The sequence below is a fragment of the Canis lupus genome, chromosome 2 (genome assembly GCF_011100685.1).
Source record: "Canis lupus familiaris isolate Mischka breed German Shepherd chromosome 2, alternate assembly UU_Cfam_GSD_1.0, whole genome shotgun sequence".
Lineage (NCBI taxonomy): Eukaryota > Metazoa > Chordata > Mammalia > Carnivora > Canidae > Canis > Canis lupus.
Window position 1 is genome coordinate 16364829 of NC_049223.1, and position 14983 is coordinate 16379811.

General features: G+C 36.7%; 1 long non-coding RNA gene across 1 annotated transcript in view; it reads right to left on the reverse strand.

Annotated features, from left to right (window-relative positions):
* Positions 1-1669: 1669 nt before the first annotated feature.
* The window catches only part of LOC119876057, a 47934-nt gene continuing 34620 nt past the window's right edge, over positions 1670-14983 (reverse strand). The window contains exons 2-3 of the long non-coding RNA XR_005355247.1: positions 6495-6568; positions 1670-1718 (exon numbers count right to left, since the gene is read on the reverse strand). This is a non-coding gene — a long non-coding RNA (uncharacterized LOC119876057). The remainder of the gene's footprint in view (positions 1719-6494; positions 6569-14983) is intronic.

Here is a 14983-nt window from a genome sequence, read left to right on the forward strand (position 1 = left end):
TGTAATGGTGAGAACAACTGTGGGTGAAAGGTGTGATACATTTATTCTTAAATTAACAATAACTTTGGCCTTCTAAAAAAAGCATAATTTCAGGTTTTTTTCCCTGTAATTACTAGTCTTCATATCTTTGAAATTTCTAGGGAAAAAAAATTTATTCCTGGGGAAAATGTTTTGAGTAAGCCTCAAACCTCATCTGCAAAATAAGAAAGAAAGATCACACTGACTTCATAGGGTACATGAGAGATTAAAGGGGCTAGCTAACATATGAAAAGTAGTACAAAGTGCCTGACAATAATATAATATCATTATATAATAGAATTTAAATATCATGTAGTAATATGTAATATCATTATAATATATAATAGCTATGTCATTATTACTCCATTTGCCTGTATTTACTCAATCCTTAGGCTAGACCTAGAAGGGTCACTTTTTTTTTAGCCCATTTTACAGAGGAAACTGAAGCATAGATAATTAAAAGGCTATTGATTTTCTTACATAGTGACATGGCAGGATTTTCCTGGTAAGTTGTAGAATAAGATTCACACCTTGAAACCAGCTTTAAACTGGGGCATCTGGGTGGCTCAGTTAAGTATTAGTGATTTCAGCTCAGGTCATGATCTCATGGGTCATGACATTGAGCTCTGCGTTGGGCTCTTGGGCGCAGCAGGGAGGCTGCTTGGGATTCTCACCCTCTGTCTCTCCCTTCCCACTTGCTGGGAAGAAATCTTTAAAAATAAAGAAATCTTTAAAAAAAATAATAAGAGGAACTTCAGATTTACTAATCTCTTACTTTCCTTGAACTCTCTTCTGATCACTACTCTACTTACTCAGTTGGAAAACAACAAATACATAATGAGAAGTTATCTCTCCTATTCATTCATAGTCAAAGCTACCTTATTGGGCTTTTATTTTCTAACACCTTCTATCTTCCAGCCTCTTTTGTTTTTAGTTTATAGATGATAAAATATTACAATTAAGCATAAATACTTAACCTTAACACTTAAATACCTGGCACTTAGTTGGTAGTCACTATATTATTGAAGGGAACGAATGAATGAAACCCAACACTAAAGGGAAAAAAAGACTTACAGAAGAAATAAAAATAAAAATCTTCTTACACCACCACTCAGGCTAATGATAGGACCAATGGAAGATAAAAATAGAAGAAAGCCTGAACTAGATGTGGAAACTAGGAAAAGTGGCGTTACATGCCAGAAACATAACAGAATTTCTGCTAAATATAAAGGGAATGGGAACAAACTATAGGAAGTCACAAAAGGTCAACTGTACATAGAATTTTACAAACTGTTTTTATCATTATCTCTTAAAATTTTTTTCCAGGTGAATATCAATATTACCACTTCATTTGCTTATCAACATCTCATTACATGTATATATATGATTTATTTCATTCTTGCTACCATTTAATTGTATCAATTTTTGCTTTTATAAAACTGGCATTGAACATTGAGAATTTTTCTTATTTTTAAAGGCACCTGCTTGCAGAATGAAAACATGATTACAAAAGTTTTTTTTAAAGATTTTATTTATTTATTCATGACAGACACAGAGAGAGAGAGAAAGCGAGGCAGAGACACAGGCAGAGGGAGAAGCAGGCTCCATGCAGGGAGCTCGATGTGTGACTCGATCCCAGGTCTCCAGGATCACATCCCAGGCGGAAGGCGGCACTAAACCACTGGGCCACCGGGGCTGCCCTGATTACAAAAGTTATCAAGAAAAAAATAGATAAAAGTTAGTATATATGACAAAAGATTAAAAAGCAAAAGAAGTTGAAAAACAGCAAAATAAGATGACAGAAGAGCAAATATATTAGTAAATGAATATAAATGGAAGAATGTACCTCTTAAGAGGTTAAGAAAAAAACCTGTGTTCAGGTCTGAAGCTAATCAACTTCATTCAGGTTATATAAGGCACTAGAAGGAAAGTTACACATAAAAAATTAAAAGGATATGCAAGAAGAAATTAGGCAAATGGTTGTATAAAGGACCCAGGTCTTTTCCATCTCTGTGCTCTGACATCCCTGTTTGGGTTTTTAGGCTTCTAACGAGATGGATGCAGCGATTCTGGGTGTCATACCAGAAACAGCAATATCCAGGTGGAAATAAGAGACCCCAGCTCTTGCTCAGAAGAAGGACACTTTCCCAAAGACTCCCTACCTACCCACACACTTCATTTTGGCCAGCACTGAATCCCACGCCTAATGATCTATCAACTGAAAAAAAGAATGGATTCACCCTTAAACCAAACAAACCTTCTCCTGAGACACTTAGCTGTGTGAGAAAGAGGTGGCTACCTGAACAAAACTGAGGTCCTGGTTCTACTAGAAGAGGGATAAATGGATGCTGGTTGAGCAACCAGTGATGATCACAACACCAGATAAATAGGAACCAAAGAAAAGGTGATGTATACTAAACAGATTTAAGCACAAAACAGCATTATTAAAGATCAAGAGCTACTTAGTGATAAATTTACCAGGAAGACATAATTATTCTGATTATGTATCCACCTAAAAACATAACCTCAAAATACATGCCAAAAAGTAAGCAGAAAAACAAGAGGTGGCAGGAAGGGGTGGCTAACAATTTAGATCATAGTGGAAAATCATATAGATCATAGCAGAAAAAGGTTAACATACCTTTCTGAGAGGCAGATTGAATAGATCAAAATTAAGTAGAAATTGAGAAAAAATCTGAACAACAGAATTATTAAGCTTGACATAACATATATATGTGTGTGTATACATATATATGTTGTATATGTATACAGTCCTATAAATAAATATGGCATATACATATTAATTTCAAGCACACATTGAACATTTTCAAAAACTGATCACCACTTGACCACAAACACAACTCAAAAATACAATGCAACAAAGTTACAAATGCAATCAATAGCTAAAGAGAGCCAAGAAATTGATAAATTCAGAAATTTTAAAACCTACTTCTAAATAATTCATGGGTTAAAAAGAAATCATACTGAAAATTACCAAATAGAACTGATTGGCAATGTAACCCGACATATTAAAAACACACAGGATTATTTTCAGGGAAAATTCTTTCTAAGCAAACTGGAGTTAATCTTTTTCCTACAGCATATTTCCATCCCAAATGCTGACAGTGATAGAAAAACTTAGGAAAACATCTTACTTCTTCTATATACATTGGAAAGATTGCCCTTTGTTCTTTCTTTCCCTGAATGTTTTCATGAAGCCTCAACCAGAGTCCATATGCTGTTCATTTTCTCTTTATTAAGCATTTTTGTGGCAATTTTATACAATAGCCAGTCCAGTAATGGTCAGCCTTTCTCCACTGCCACCCCATAGAGAAATGTTTTCCTTATTCCATCAGGTACCTATCAGAAAAATCTCCTACTCTCTTGACCCCTCCACAAAGAAATCTAAATTGCCTTCCTTGGTGACTCTTCACAACTCTACACATTGGTAACCTCCTCTTTCTAGAACACCCACATGTGAATTTAAAATTCTATAGACAGGAGAGATATTGGTTCAAAGCCATGCAACATTTACCTTCTAACAGTAATTCAAATGTGTTGCATGGTCAACCTGACACAAGGAAGGAGGAAGAAAGAAATTAGCAGTTTGGTGTCTGCTCTATACAGAGAGGGTGTGCAGAGAGGCTTCCACTTGACTTATCAAATGTGTAGGATAATAAACCCAAGTAAGGAAGATGAATGGGATGACTTCAGCCTCCAGGTATATTATAAAAATAATACATTATTATTTTACTTGAAATTGATTTGTTCTCATGGGTATCTAAATATGCACAAATATTTTTATGGATCATATGTTTGGTAAAGAGTGATTCTGCACATGGTTGCATTAAGGAAAACCCATTTTAGTTTCCTTTGACTTCATTCTAAGATCACAAATGTTGGCACTCTTTACCCGAACAAAGGATACACTTCCTTAAGCATGTTTCATGATAATAGCTTTCATTTTATTTTGGTTGGCTAGATGTATATGGCCTCTCCAAGTCCTCAATTATATAACCTGGGATTTCCACATTGTTTTTGACAGAAAAGTAGAACAAAAATAAGTTATGCAGACAAAATTTGAAACACATGATATGGAATTGAAAGGACTTAGTGATGAAAAGTCTGAGTTAGTGGTAATCAAATCTTGAAATAGATTTGTTCTTAAGCAAACAGTTCAAAGTATTTGGCTATGCATCACTGTTTTTTCAAGCTTGAAAAGATTATATTGCTCTGTTTCTCAACTATAGTATATTTACAGCTGGACTTTGAAACTGATGCAGTAAACATCAAACTCTTATTCCAATCTTGAGTTATATTCTCCATTAAGCAGCCACTGCAGGGCTCTGGCTTCAGTATCACAGTATCAAGACTTGGTACAACTGAGGAAAAATAATAAGGTTTGAAAACTGTGGGCTGTTGCAATAGATATTTTGCTTTCATCATTGCAAAAGGATTGAACTGTTTTAATATTTTAATGGTATGGAGCCAGGTTATATTAAACACTTATTTAGTATCTATTATCCAATATCTTATAAGCTCTTAGTCTATTTGGGGGTTATGAATGTTTGTGTGAATCTGATGAAAGCTATGGCTCTGCATCCTCAAAATTTTGATGTAATTTCAGTGAGTGGGCTCATAGACTCATAAATTCACTCATGGATCCCAGTTAAGAATCTTAGCCCTAAAGAATCTGAAAATGTAAACTCTGAAAAAAAGGTTTTCCTTGACTTTTGGAACACAAGATGCTCTTATTAGACACTAGATGTACATAGGAGACATCCATTTTAGGTAATTTTTAAAAGAACACTCATGAGAATATTAAAGAGAAACTATGTAATTGTTAGAAAGATTTTAAGATTTGAAATCTTTTCACCAAAAATTGACATCAACCTCAAAAATGGATAGCTAAAGTGCTAGATTAGATTCCAAGTTCAAATGGTTTTATTTTTCATTTTTTATTCTATTAGATAAAAAAAATGCTAACTCACAATTATAGGTCATCAGAACTGGCAGAAAATGTTTTATGGATCTGACAAATGGCTCTGGATATTTGGATTGAAATTATGGACAAACTTCCAATTGAGGACTACTTTCAGCATTCTGTCAAAGACCAAATCAAGGAACATACCACACTCAAGAGCTGGACTGTTGTATGCTTTGAGTTGGAAGTTAGGGGCAAATGATTTCCATTCTTTGGTTCCATTTGACTCTGAAAAGCATTCCCACTTCTGTTACAGCATATGTATGTGGTTTTATAATGTGCCCAATATGATGTCATTATTTTTTTCCTCTGAAGATGGAAGAAAATTGAGTATTTGATGTTTGAAAGGACTTATACACAGCATGATAGAGCTGTTTGCACCAGAGTTTGATTTTATTAAGAAATTCTCTTTTTTTCTCTTAAACATCAAGAAATTAAGTTGTTTTTGGCTCTGAAGTGATAGGATCAGGCCATTAACAAAACCCACTATACTGCAATACAAGCTACTTTGGCAAACCTCTTGAAATCATGGCAATGCTCTTTGCTAGCATTTTTTAAGAGGAATTGAAATATATAATATAACATTTCTTACTGAAGTTGAGGGCCTTCCTCTCACTTTCAACATATGATAAAAGTGAATATTGTACATGTTCATCGTTCACTGAGCATGTTGAATACAACTCATTACCAACAGTTCTAATTTGGTTATAGTCCCATTTACCACTATTACCCCCATATTTTTTTAAAGATTTTATTTATTTATTCATGAGAGAGAGAGAGAGAAGTAGAGGGAGAAGTAGGCTCCATGCAGGGAGACTGATGTGGGACTCGATCCCGGGTCTCCAGGATCACAGCGTGGGCTGAAGGCGGCCTAAACCACTGAGCCACCCGGGCTGCTCTATTACCCCCATATTTAATCAAGGATAAAAAGCATATTAATGGCCACTATATCAGATAGGACATAGATACTGTTGCAGGTTAAACCAAAATACAGAGCCTAAAACAACAGAGAAGCTTATTTTTTTTTTTGAGAAGCTTATTTTTCTCCAATACTAAGGATCTTAGTATTCAAGGTGGTGCCAAGGGTCTGTCCCATAAAATCAGCAGATGGCCATGTTCCTTCTCTCTTGGCCTAGTGCTCTTCTAGATGTTGCCCTTGTCTGCATTGTCTAATAGAGCCCACTAGATCCATAATTAGTCATGGCAAGGAATAAAAGAGAAGGGGAGGGTACAAACCATAAAACTGTCCATGTAACTCATCCAATAGCTATAGTCATATGGCCACAACTGGCTGCAAGAGAGGCTGGAAGATGTCACCTTTATTCCGGGTGGCCATGGACCCAACTAAAATAGTCTAATACCATAAAAAGGGGAGATAGAGGATGAACATTGAGTATAAATAGTAGTCTTTGTCAGAGCCACCCTGTAAATCAAGCATTATGGGTTTGACTTTCACTGGAAACCTTTTATTACCAAGCAACACATTTCTTACCAGAGAATTTGTGTTCTGTCCGTTTAGCCCAACTTTTTTCCTGGTCTTCATAAGGGAACTTTCACAATTGTTAACTAAACCAAAAAAAAATAAGGTTTTTCAGTGATAAATAGAATTTTTTTTAAAAAAGAGCACTTTCTCCTAATCCTTTCCCAGCATATATTCTTTGAACAAATTATTATTAAGCATATAAGTAATTTAATTCACTCATAAAGTAAAATATCTGCACACATACACAATTAGGGAGTTTTCTTTTTTTTTTTAAGATTTTATTTATTTATTCATGAGAGACACAGAGAGAGAGGCAGAGACACAGGCAGAGGAAGAAGCAGGCTCCATGCACGGGGAGCCCGACGTGGGATTCGATCCCGGGTCTCCGGGATCACGCCCTGGGCCAAAGGCAGGCACTAAACCGCTGCGCCACCCAGGGATATAGGGAGTTTTCTTTTGGTCCAACTCAAATTGGGAATTTGTTGGTTCTGGTCACAAGGACTTCCAAAGGGTGATGCCACCTTTCGGCACAAGTTGTCTAGAGTCCACACTTGGGGAACAAACTTCAGGGTATGTGTCAGAGGTTTTTTTTTTGTTTAGTTTTGTTTTTTTTATTGCAAACAATAGAAATTAACTCTGGCTAGCTTAAAGGGAAAAGAAAAGAGTGCATCACGTGGAATGGGGATTGCTCATAAAAAAAGAGAAAGCAAAGGACCAAGTCTCACGAAGGACAGAAGTCAAGTCAGGGCAGCCCTGGGTACTAATGGAAAGACGCTCAAAGAAACCCTACCTCAATGAATCAGCTCTAGCTGTGTTCTGTCCTTGGTCACTATGCTCTGGTTTCATACTCTGGGAGAAGATTCCAAAGCTTTTTGTTATGGGCTTAATTGTGCTCCTGCCTCAAATTCATATGTCAATGTCCTAACACCCAGTACTTCAGAATATGACTGCAGTCACTGGAAGTTCTGAGAAAATATATAATGGCCTAAATATCGTACAGAGCTGCCAAGCAATATAAAATAGAATGATTGCCTTATGATATAATAGTAATTAAAATAACTATTATCATTATTATAGATAACATGTATTGAGTACTACTGTCTGCCAAGAACTGTGAAGGACACTTTTCTGCGACATGTTATTTAATACATTCAGCAACCTCATGAGCAACTGACCATTAACTATTATCTCCATTTTTAAAATGACAAAACCAAAATTAGTGATAAAACCAGATTTTGAATCTAAACCTATCTGAACTTAAAACTAGAATTCTTGGGCAGCCTGGGTGGCTCAGCGGTTTAGCACAGGCTTCAGCCCGTGCCTTCAGCCCAGGACCTGATTCTGGGGACCTGGGATAGAGTCCCACGTCGGGCTCCCTGCAGGGAGCCTGCTTTTCCCTCTGCCTGTGTCTCTGCCTCTCTGTGTCTCTCATTAATAAATAATAAATCTTTTTTTAAAAAAACTAGAATTCTTATGCTAGCAAGCAATATTACCACTTAAAGTATTCAAACAGTAGTTCAACTTGCTATGGAGGCAGAAATCATAATTACCATTTTCCAAACCCATAATCTTTGTGGGAGTTTTTGATTTATAGAAGCACTATACTTTTCTTTGCTTCAGCTTTGGTTAGTACATTCTTGGGGGAAGGAGACTGAGGGGCTTAAGGAGCAATTGTTAATGAAAAGCTTTTGAAAGTTACAAGATTATTGAACTGTGTGCTACACTGAACAAGACAGGTAGAAATTATTAGATCAAAACATATGCTGACAACACAAAGAGAAATTGAGGAGTCAATCCCATTTACAATTGCACCAAAAACCATAAGAAACCTATGAATAAACCTAACCAAGGAGGTGAAAGAAAGACCTTTACTCTGAAAAGTATAAAACATTGATGAAAGAAATTCAAGATGACACAAAGAAATGGAAAGACATTCTATCTTCATGGGTTGGAAGAACAATATACTAGCCAAAACAACCTAAACATTTAATGTAATACCTATCAAATACCAAGAACATTTCTCACAGAACTAGAATAAACAATCCTAAAATGTGTATGCAACCACAGAAGATCCTAAATAGCCAAAGCAATATTGAAAAAGAAAAGTAAAGCTGGAGGATGCCAATCCCGGACTTCAAGTTATATGACAAAGCTATAGTGATCAAAACAGTATGGTTCTGGCACAAAAATAGATATAGAGATCAATGGAACAGAAGAGAAAACACAGAAATGAACCTACAACTGTATGGTCAGTTAATCTTTGACAAAGAAGAGAAGAATATCCAGTAGGAAAAAGTCTCTTCAACTAATGCTTCTGGGAAAACTGGACAGCCACATGCAATAGAATGAAACTGGACTACTTTCTTACAGCATACACAAAAATAAATTCAAAATAGATGAAAGACCTAAATGTGAGACATGAAATCAAAATCCTAGAGGAGGATACAGGCAGTAACTTCTGTGATATCAGCTGCAGCAACTTCTTTCTAGAAATGTCTCCTGACACAAGGGAAACAAAAGCAAAGATAAACTCTTGTGACTTCATCAAAATAGAAAGCTTCTGCAAAGGGAAGGAAACAATAAAAAAAAAAACTAAAAGGCAAACTACAGAATGGGAGAAGATATTTACAAATGACAAATCTGATAAAGGGTTAATAGCCAAACTATATGAAGAGTTCTAAAACTCAACACCCTCAAAACAAACAATCCAATTAACAAATGAGCAGATATGCACACATAATGGAATATTACTCAGCAATGAAATCTTGGGGCGCCTGGGTGGCTCATTCAGTTAAGTGTCTGCCTTCACTTCAGGTCATGCTCCTGGGGTCCTGGGATTGAGCCCCGCATCAAGCTCCCTGCTCAGCAGAGAACTTGCTTCTCCCACTCCCTCTGCCCCTTCTCCTGCTGGTGCTCTCTCCCTCTCTCAAATAATATCTAAGGAAAAAAAAATCTTGCCACTTGCAATGCTGTGGATGGAGCTAGAGAGTATTATGCTAAGTGAAGTAAGTCAGTCAGAGAAAGACATATACCGTATGATTTCACTCATATGTGGAAACAAAAAAAAAAGAGAGAGAGAGAGAGAAAGAGGCCAACTAAGAAACAGACTTTTCACTCTAGAGAACACACTGATGGTTCCCAAAGGAGAGGTGGGGGGTGAAATAGGTGATGGGGATTAAGGAGTGCACTTGTGATGAGTGCCAGGTGATGTATGGAAGCTGAATCACTATATTGTCCACCTGAAACTAATATTACACTATATGTTAACTAAGTTGAATTTAAATAAAAACTTAAATAAAACCTACATGCCAACAATGTTCACAAGACAGTGAGCTCTAACTACTCTGGAAGACCTTCCAGTGTCCATATGTTTCAAGTCTTTAAATCATTCTGCTCTGTACCTTGTCACCAAAGAACTGACCGACCACTACCTTTTTTGCAAAAAAAGGGTAGAAGCCTACTCTTGTAAGAAACCTACTTTTTGAGGTCAGAATGAAATGTTTAGCATTATCTCTTATATAATGCAATCATTCCTCTTAGGGTAATATCTGCCAGCCTGGCCTGCATATTAGAAAACCGAAGGGCTGTTAAACAATGTATAAACCTGGGCCTCATTCCCAGACATGCCGGTGCAGGGGGTCTGGGATGGGCTTGAACATGGGTATTTTTGGAACCCTCCTCTTGTGCTTCTGATATGCAGCCAGGGTTGAGAACCAATGCCTTGTAACTATATCACCTAACTGCACTTCAAACAAACAATAAACTCCAATTTTTCTTTAAGACACCTACCTGAATTTATTTAAGTCAGAAAAGCATCAGACTTGTCACTGGCTTTTATCCTTTTTATCCTAATGAAAGTTCTGATGGTATTAATCAATCCATCTTGTCAAACAATGTGGGTATAAAACTTTTTCTCATTCACCATCAACAGCATAGGAGATTCCTGGCATACTTGCAAAATTTGACCAAAAGATATCCATACCTTTTTGTTCTAGACTGTTCTACCCTTATAGTCTGTTTAAGGGTTATTATTTTTTTTTTAAAAAAGGTTTTATTTATTTATTCATGAGAGCCATGGAGAGAGAGGCAGAGACACAGGCAGGGGGGAAGCAGGCTTTATGCAGGGAGCCTGATGTGGGACTCAGTCCCAGGACCCCGGGATCATGACCTGAGCCAAAGGCAGATGCTCAGCCACTCCAAATAGTCTCTTTAGTTGTTTTTTTTTTTTTAATATTATATATGTGAAGAGAAGTTGCTTAGGATAGGACTTGGTAGTGTGTCCTTGTCTATTGTGACAATAACACTGCATTGCTGGGAGAGAATGTGTTTATTGCTCATGCATCTGGGGTGATTTGAGGATTGGTTTAGCAGTTCTGCCAACCTTTGCTGGACCAGTTCACACAACTGGGGGTCAGCTGGCCATTGCCTGATCCAGGTGACTGGGCATAAGCAGGGTGACTCTGGCTGTGCCCACTTTCTCACATCCTCCAGCAGGCTAGCCCAAAGATATTCTCGTGGTGATGTCCACAGTGTTAGCAAGCCACAGACACCTTCTTCAAGACTTGGCTTGTGTCAGTCAGGTCAGCTAACATCCCACTAACCAAAGAAAGTTAGCTGGCTGAGTTGCTTATTGAGGGATGAACAGTCACCCCACTCACAATGAGATGGCCAAGGGTGTGAATACAGTCAGGGAGAAAAAACTGGAGCTATCATTGTAATTCTACAACTGTTGTAAAAACAAATCCAATAATATCAAGCCCGGAAATGGGAATAATGAAACTAAAATAAGACAGTGAAATGATGAAATAAAATATTGGAAAAACAGAATTCTTATGCAGAAATGGGAGGCCACTGGTTTAACTTTGTCAGCTTTCAACTGCTAAATACTGGAGAATATGAAGGAAGGAATTGGCTCCTGCTTGCTACTGTTTCTCTCCAATCTAATAGATGACTGTTGAACTCTATGGAATATGGACAAATCATAATGTACTCAGGAAGACTTAAAGAAAAAACATGTCACTGTGAGTATATTTCAAACCGAGCAGTTAAACTGCATCAAAATATAATGAAGTCATTGAAATTATGAGGGAATTAACATGTTTAGGTCAATTGCTAAGAAATACATTAGATACAACAAGTTATATCCTTAAATCTCTAAATAATTTAAAAAGCAACTTTGAGATGCTATTCTATCAAATCTCTTATTATTTGTTTACGTGATTTTAAGCAATAAAACAGATGTTTGGCAGAACATTATTAAAATAGGGAACCTCGAATCCTCCAATAGTTTCATAGCACAGTTCCCTTGATCCCAATTCCAATTAGGTGTTCCTTTAAATGATTTCATTTATATGCAAATCCAGATAGAAGTGATTCCTAGACCTTTTATCATCCCAAAATTTGGCCTGGCTCTTGATCTGAATAAGCAGGCAGAGTTTTGTTTTGTTTTCAAAGATTTCATTTATTCATGAGAGACCACACAGAGAGGCGCAGAGACCTAGGCTAGAGGAGAGAAGCAGGGCCTTCCATGTGGGGAGCCCTGATGTAATCCCGGGACATGGCGAGCGCAATCTGAGCCCCAAGGCAGACACTCAACCACTGAGCCACCCGTGCCCCCAGCAGATAAAGTTTTTTAAACTTCACAAAAATGCCTTAAACTGCCAATGATATTTAGTGAAATTGACCACATTATTTTGAATATTTTGAATTCCATATATTGGGAATAGAGGTGAACTTGTGTATGAATACTAAATTCTTTCTCTCTGGATCAGAGTAGTACAGAGATGAAGGAAGGTCTATTAGTAACCACCTCCACATAAGACACAGAAAATAGAAATCTGTGTTAAAATTCTAAAATATGGCGTTGCTAAGATAATAAGAAATATAAAGTTTGCATTTTTTTTAATGTTTTTGCTATCTATTTTTTCACATTACGGAGTACTTTTCCATAAATGTGTTATATATATATGTGGTATTGGAACATCAGTATATTTTTTAGACAAGAACATTTTTTGTACTTTGAAGGAAACTTAGAGGTCACCTTATTTAGCCTCAATTTACAGAACTGGAAAGTAATCCTCAAAAAGTTGAAGTGATTTGCCCAAAATCATGCAGCAATTTTAACCATCATAATGATAATATCTATTACTTATGTAATTTGCCAAAGTATTTTACATTTGCAAGTCCATGGAATTTTAATAACAACTTTTTTGAAGTATATGGTACAGTTTTCTTCATCTATATATTTTTAGATAAATAACCCAAGGCACAGGAGAGATCGAAATAATGTATCCAGCATCACAAAACTATATAAAGGGACACAACAGTTCCACTGTATCACTAGCATCCATTAACGCACCAAAATACCCAGTTGGAAATGCAAGTTAAAATCACAATGGGATGCCACTACCCACCCATTAGAATCAGAATGTCTGAACTCAAAAAAACTGACGTACCAAGTGTTGGTGATGATGTGGCAGAAATGGCGCTCTCAGTACCCTGCTGGTAGGATGTGACATGGCCATTAGACACTTTTGGATAACAGTTTGGCAGCTTATTTTGGACAATTAAGCATATCACCTACCATATTGACCCAGACTTTTCACTTTCTTAAGTATTTACCCTAAAGAAGAGAAACCTATGTCCATGCAAAGTCTTGTACAGAAATGTTCATAGCAACTCTTTGGTAATGTCCCTCAAACTGGAAACATGACAATATAAATGACTCTCAAAATAGTACACTGATTGAAAGAGCCAGACAAAAAAAAAAAGAGCATGTAATTTATGATTTCATTTATTTAACTCTAAAATTCAAACTAATCTTCAGTGACAAAAAAGCAGATGAGGGGTGGGAGTGCTGGAAAGACCTGGAAAGAATACAAGACCAAGAAGAAACTTAGAAATTATGGAAATATTCTTTGTCTTGATTGTGCTGATGGTTTCATGGGCATATACATATGTCAAATGTACCAAATTAAGCACTTTAAAATATGCACTATACTATATGTTTCAATATGTATGTCTACCCTAATAAAACTGTTCAGAACAAAAAGTGACCTAGCTGAAGTCAAGATTCTGAAAAATCTACTTACGTATACCCAAACTTGGTGGATCATGCTGATCCAACATGTATCTTTCTACTGTTTTCATTGAAATAAAGACTAGCCACCAAAAAGTAGGCAGATATACAAAACAAAATAATAGCATTGTCACACCTTTATGCCTTGTAAGGCAGTTACAACGAATTTTTATTGCTTTTTCTAACTCATAGTTCCATAAATTCTAACAAGAAGTTAGTTACGGTTTCCATTGATTTGTTGTTTAAATAAAGAGGCAAAAATTCAGATCAGAGAGTCATGTAAACCCATACTGTTGGGAGTGCAAATGAGAAATCTTTTAGGGACCATAATTTTGCATAGATGTTTTCAAGTAACTTTAAAAACCATGCTTATCTTTGGTCAGATAATTACACATCTGGCACGTTTATCAGCCTAGAAAATGATCTCGAACAATAAATGAGATTATGGAAAAGTTGCTCCTCCAAGCATTATTTAATAATAGCCAAAAAGGGAAACAAACCTAATGTCCAAAAATAAGGGAATTCTGGAATAAATCATGCTACATTGAACCATGGACTATTAAATAGCAATTAAATAAATAATTATAACAGTTTTTTGGAGAATCACTTGGAAGACTTTCTGAAAAAAAAAAGCCAAATCACAAAATGTCTCTCCCTCCTCTTAAAACTAATAAAATGAAAAAAAAAAATAGGATTACACACAGAAGGAAAAAAAGCAATGCATAGAGAGAAGGCCCCAATTTCATATCAATAATGCTTGAAAAGTGGCAGTCAGGGCAAGAAACAGACCAATAAATAATGTCATTTGGATGAACTCTCTCAACTCTCCATTCTAGAACAGTGGAAAGTGAGAGGGAGGAAGAAGGTAAATACATGAAATCCTAAATATCTTGTGACTCCTACTCAGTTGAGGAGAGGTTATTGGGACAGAGGGGAGCATTATGGAACAAGAAATGCAGCAAACTCTTGTAGAAGGGAGAACTCCTTGCCCAGCCAGTGTCTGGCAGTAACAAAGAATGGTGGCTCACCATTCTTGTTTTTTCTTGATAGAACACATAGAGGGCTCTGCAGAGCAGTCCCTTGTGAGGCACAGACAAATAGCTCAGTGACAAACAGGATTTGCTGGAACAGAAAGCAAAGGAGCAGGGTGCCTGGATGGCTCAGTTCATTAAGCCATCTGACTCTTTGATTTTGGCTCAGATCATGATTTCAAGGTCGTGAGATTGAGTCTCACATCTTGCTCTATACTGGGCATGGAACCTGCTTAAGATTGTCTCTCTCCCTAACCCTCAGCCGCTACCTCCACCTCGTGCTCTCACTCTCTCTCTCTCTTTTTCTCTCTCTCTCTCTCAAAAAAAAAAAAAATCAAACAAAACAGGGGCATCTGGGTGGCTCAGTGGGTTAAGCATCTACCTTCAGC